At 49.9% G+C, this 5486-nt stretch overlaps 1 long non-coding RNA gene across 1 annotated transcript in view; it reads left to right on the forward strand.

The window, feature by feature from the left end:
- Positions 1 to 4122: 4122 nt before the first annotated feature.
- The window catches only part of LOC108448973, a 1617-nt gene continuing 253 nt past the window's right edge, over positions 4123 to 5486 (forward strand). The window contains exon 1 of the long non-coding RNA XR_001865052.1: positions 4123 to 5477. This is a non-coding gene — a long non-coding RNA (uncharacterized LOC108448973). The remainder of the gene's footprint in view (positions 5478 to 5486) is intronic.

Below are 5486 nucleotides of genomic sequence, written 5' to 3' on the forward strand. Positions count from 1 at the left end.
CGCATCCTTCCCGCATCCCTCCTGTATCTCGCCCGCTCCCCGCCTCCAGGCCCCGGGGAGTCTCGCTGGGTGCAGCTGATCTCGGTCCAGCGGGCGCTGAGCGCGAGGTGAACACTAACCCAGGGTACGTGGGTGCTGCAGTGAGCGGGTGAGTTTCGGGCGCGGAGCGGTGACACACAACAGGCATCTGCCAGCCGAGCACACGAACCCCTCTAATTATACTCCTACAGTTTCCGTGTGTAAACAAAGCCAGAGTAGAATTTGATACTTCGCAGAAGTTTGGCAGCGAACGCAGACTGAGGCTGGACCAGTACCAGGCCCGGCCCACGCCAGGGTGCTTGGCCAGCACAGTCCGGTCATCTAGAAACGTGGAAAAGTGCCGCTGTAGCCAGCGGATGTTGCCAATAATCCGCCACCGTTTGTGTCAAGGACTGGGACCTGACAGTACAGCTTTAGCAGCAAATGCCTTTGAGTGTGTACAAGGCCGAGTGCTTAACAGACCCTGTCTAGGGACACTGACCTCTCCTTGGCTGGGACTGGCTGCAATTTTCACACTGCGCAGTGCTAAATGCATTTTAAATCTTAAAGTGCCAATGAGCAACCTTGAAAGTAAGCAAAACCCACCTGAAAAAGGTCCCAGCCATCCTCAGAGACCGCACTCAGTCCCTCATGCCTAAATAAAACCTTAATTTCACTCTGTTTCTCCTAATACGTGTTTCCTTTGGTGTCATGCTATAGGCAGGCAGCAGCCCTGAAAATTCTGACAAAACACCACTCCAACACAGGTTTTCCCTGGTCTGCTGCCTCTCTGATGTGCTCCAATTTTGAATTGCCATGTATATACACACCAAAACCCCAAAGTGGGTTACAACAGCAGCAGGCACAACACACAGCCTCCTACAGAAAGTCAGACAACTGTCAGGTAACAGTTTTGAGACAAATTGCATTTCTGGCCTTTCTGATGGCTTGGAAACTGCACTTGCCATCCTTTAGTCAAGAAAGACCAACTTTGTAATATTGTAGAATCACAGAATGGTTTGAGTTGGAAGAGATCTTGAAGATCACCCTGTTCCACTTCCCTGCCATGGACAGGGACACCTTCCACTAGACCAGGTTGCTCAAAGTCCCATCCAACCTGGCCTGGAACATTTCCAGGGCTGAAGCATCCATAAGTTCTCTGGGCAACCTGTTCCAGTGCCTCACTGCCCTTGTAGGGAAGAGTGTCTTCTTTACATCTAATCTAATCCTGCCCTCTGAGCTCAAAGTCATTCCCCCTTGTCCTATCACTACAGGCCCTCGTGAAAAGTCCTGCTCCAATTCTCTTACAGCCCCTTTAGGCACTGGAAGTTGTGTAAGGTCTCCCTGGAGCCTTCACTACTCCAGGCTGAACAACCCCAACTCTCTCAGCCTGTCTCCACAGGAGAGGTGCTGCAGCCCTCTGAGCATCTTTGTAACCTCTGAACCTGCTCCAGCAGGTCCATGTTATTCATATGTTTGGGACCCCAGAGCTGGACATAGTGCTCCAGGTGGGGTCTCACAACAGCAAAGTAGAGGGGCAGAATCACCTCCCTCAACCTGCTGCCCGCAGGAGACACAAGTCAGCCTTTTCAAGATGACAAGTGGCAGAATGTTCCTATGAGCAGAAATGTGTAGGCATGGAAGCTCGATAACCTGTAATTGTTACTGGGGACTGAGATTGCTTATTATAACTGGCAAAAGGGCAACAACGAGCTTTTAATTGGAAGGATCAGAATTATTCCTGCTCTCAGAAATGAACCAGGTCAAACAGGCAAAAAAGGAAAAAAGAGAAAAAAAAGTCACTCTTAACTAGGAAGTGTTACAATTGAAAATGGCAAGCTTGTCCTCTTGCTGAGGACAAGAAATTCAAGGACTGTGGGGGAAGGAGTTGCCAAGCTACTGTGCAGAGTCTGCTCAGATTTTTTCAGTGTTACAGCTATTTTTTTTCCTTATTTAACAACTATTTTGCCTTTGAAAAACAAAATTTAAAGCAATGGAATAGAGGGATAGTGCTTGGTCAGGATGTTATTTGGAGTAGCTGATCTTTAAAGGTCTCTTCTAACCCACTCTATGATCCTATGAGTTAACATCACCAGGAGGCAAGCCAAGCTTGCTTGGGCAGTGCCTGCACAGCTCTTGCTACAAGTATCAGTGGAATGAATAAAAATATGAAAATAGAAAGAGCAGAAGAGCACCTCAGTGCCCAGGAATTCACCTTTGACTATCTGCCATTTAGCTGCTGTCCCACCTGCCAAACTGTGCCCTTTACAAAGCTACTTATCTGAGGCTGCACTGGGGCTACCTGGTACAACTAAGGGATGGAAAATTTTCACCAGGGAAAAAAAAGAGACAGCAGTAACAGCCCAGCTCCATTGCTCAGTGAAAATGTGGTTGTTCTATCTGAGACTCCAAACAGAAGAGGCTGAAGTGTCTTATAGAACCATCTCCGGACCATTCCCTTAGAAGTACAGCATGGCACTGATACCAGAGGGAGGGAAAAGTCTCAAGCTGATACCAAAGAAAATGGGGCAAAATAAAAAGCGCCAGCTGTAGGAAATCCTTTCTAGCCAGGCAAAGCTGAGCGGTGCAGCCCAGGTATGTCAGTACCAAGCCCTGGGAGGAAGCAGGGTGGCTCTGCCTGGAGCATGGCACAAGCCGTGGAGCTGGCTCAGAGGGCAGATCAGGCTGGGATTGCTGTTTATTCACTGTGCACCATAGATTTTTTTGTTCCTTTTTTATTTTGTGAGATACACAGAAATAAAGGGAAATGTTGAAAGAATAAGCGGTTTTAAAATGATATGAGTCCATTCCCTTTGGAGCAGTGTTGGCTTTATGCAAGTAGGCCAGGGGAGTGGAGAAAAGGGGCTGGAGAAAAGCTGTCACAGCAGCTGCTTTTGCTGTTCTCTGACCTCTGGGGGCCTGTCCCCTTGCCAAGGTGGCATGTCCTCACACTTTGTGCACTGAGCCTTTCCTGGCCTGTCAGATCAGCATGAGGCTTTGGCCACATGGCTACCAGCAATAGCCTTGTCATAGAGGGCTGGGCTCAGTCATGTTATTCTTTGTGCATTCCATGCTGAGGTTCTTCACCCTTTCTGTGCCTCTTCCTGCTTCTACTCAGTCCACAGACAAGCCCACAGGTGGGGAAGGAAGCACCAAGTGCTCCTGGACAAGGAGAAAGAAGGTACGTGCATGCGTGCATAGCTGAGTGTTCTGGCAACTTTTGCTGAGAAAGAATCTCTGCATTCAAGGCTGTACGTGGATTAAAGCTTTGTGCTGTGCATGTGGCAGTGCCTGGTGAGTGCTCAGTAAGTGGCAGCAGCATTGTCACCACCTGTAGTTTGGCAGCACAGCCCAAGCTCTGTTGCTGCAGCACAGGCAGGTGGCTCGCTGCCCACCTCCCAGCTGGCTGGCTGCCAATGGTGAGTGTGGTACCCTTCCTCCTCAGACACACCCGTGTGTGAGCAGGTGCTCACTTGGCTGTGCCACTCTGCCATCCTGGGCCCTGACAGCGATGACAGCATATGCCCACACACACCTGCACACGTGTGCTGCCTCACAAGGGCAGGAGCTTGCTTTGCCCTTGCATCTGCATCCTCAGTGAGGCTGCCCAATAGCCCCTCAGGCCACTGTGTAGTGAAGCAGTGCGGTAGGAATGAGCCAGTTAAGGGGAAAACATTTCTGCATCTGGCACCTACCCAGGAACCGGTCTGGCCTGGCAGGGAATGCTGTGTGTGACTGAACTCCAGCAGTCACTGAGGAATCACTAAGGTGCTCATAGCCATGCTAGGGAAAAGCTCATCAGTCTGCCATGCACTCTCACCCATCGTGGACATGCTGGCCACGGCACATTTGGCTCCCTTAAGAAGGGTGGAAATGCCATAGGCCCTTGACCCACATGGTTCTGCCCTTTGCACTGGCTTTTCCCTCGCACATCTGTGCTGTGTGCATGTGCTGCTTTCTCTAGGAGCCGACACTTTGGGCTTTGCAGTTCACACGTGGGCAGGGCTGGGGCTGGGCTGTCCACACACAGCAGCAGGGCTGCCACCCTGGGCTGGGGTTTCACACCTGAACAAACTTGGGTGCTGCTCTGCAGTCAGGGGCCAGGTGATGGCTTTATTGCTGAGCACTAACTTTGAATACATGACTGTGCTCAGTGCTACAGAACGACGTTACTGCAGTGTCCCAGGAGGTTGGAAACTACCGATATCGCCACCAGAGCTATCACCACTGACCCCTCTCTTTCCTGCAAGTCCCGCCAGGCCTGCACCATGTCAGTGTACTCCTATACAGCTGCAGGTGGGCAGGAGGTGAGCACACACATGCACAAAGGGAATTGTCACGGAAGGTTTCCAAACTCCCTGCAGGCACATGGTCCCTGTAGGAAGTGCAGGGCATTCGTGGCTGGGATATACCCGTGGGAAAGGACTTACCTGCCACAGGCTGAGGAGTGTGCCCATTGCCAAAGGACTCTATGGCCTCTGCTTATTGCTGAAGAAACAGACAGGAAAGCCAGCTTGTATGAAACCCAATTATTCAAATTTATTAACATCAAGAATTATGCAATGATGCTGTAGATTTTTTTTATTAACAAATAGAAAACAGACTGTATACAACAGTGACCCCTACAGCACTATGCATCCACAAGGTAAAAATGAATGTGTCCTCCAACATTACCAACCCTGGATTGCTGATTTCAACGTAGCTTGGATTCTTAACATTCGGAATACATGTGATAATACAATTAGATACCCTTCCACCACCTTTATTCATAACTCAATGCACTCAAAAGAGGGCTGCTCACTCCCCATCTTTAGTGCAAGTGTGATATAATAAGGAGTATTAATATATAGTACCATTAAATTAAGTCCAGTAGTCTTGCCACATTGGTTCATTAGAACATCCTGAAGTAGCGGAAAGTACAATATTCTAGTGACTCTTAACATTTGCAGGATAGCAGAAATTATAGATACACCCAACCTCCGAAGCCATGTGTACTCCCCTCCCCTTCCCTGCAGTACCCTGCTTCCAAAGAGAGCTGGTCCAGCTCTGCTCTGGGTCGGCCGGGCTTGTGCTCCTTGCCTTTGTCAATGCTCTGATGCACTCCACTGGTGAGAGGTGACAGGATGGAGCTTGCACGCACAGAACCGTGGGATTAACACAAAGGGCTGTGTCTTGCTCTTCCCATCCCCTCCCTGGAGAACTGTGGGGTCCCCTCGCTACTCCTGCCCACTTCCCAGCAAGACACACATAAAGAGGTTCCAATGCCTGGAGCCCGGGATTTCGGGTCTCTCACAAACAAGGCGACGACAACTCACGTCATATCAGGATCTGCCAATACACACAGTCACTGGATTGGTTGAACACGCATTGTAATAGGACTGAACAGTTTCCAGCTGACAAAGGGATGCTTCTCCAGCGACCCCACATGCCCTCCCAAACCCAAACCTACTAAGGAAATAGTGGGGGGG

Source organism: Corvus brachyrhynchos, unplaced genomic scaffold, assembly GCF_000691975.1.
Source record: "Corvus brachyrhynchos isolate BGI_N302 unplaced genomic scaffold, ASM69197v1 scaffold48, whole genome shotgun sequence".
NCBI lineage: Eukaryota > Metazoa > Chordata > Aves > Passeriformes > Corvidae > Corvus > Corvus brachyrhynchos.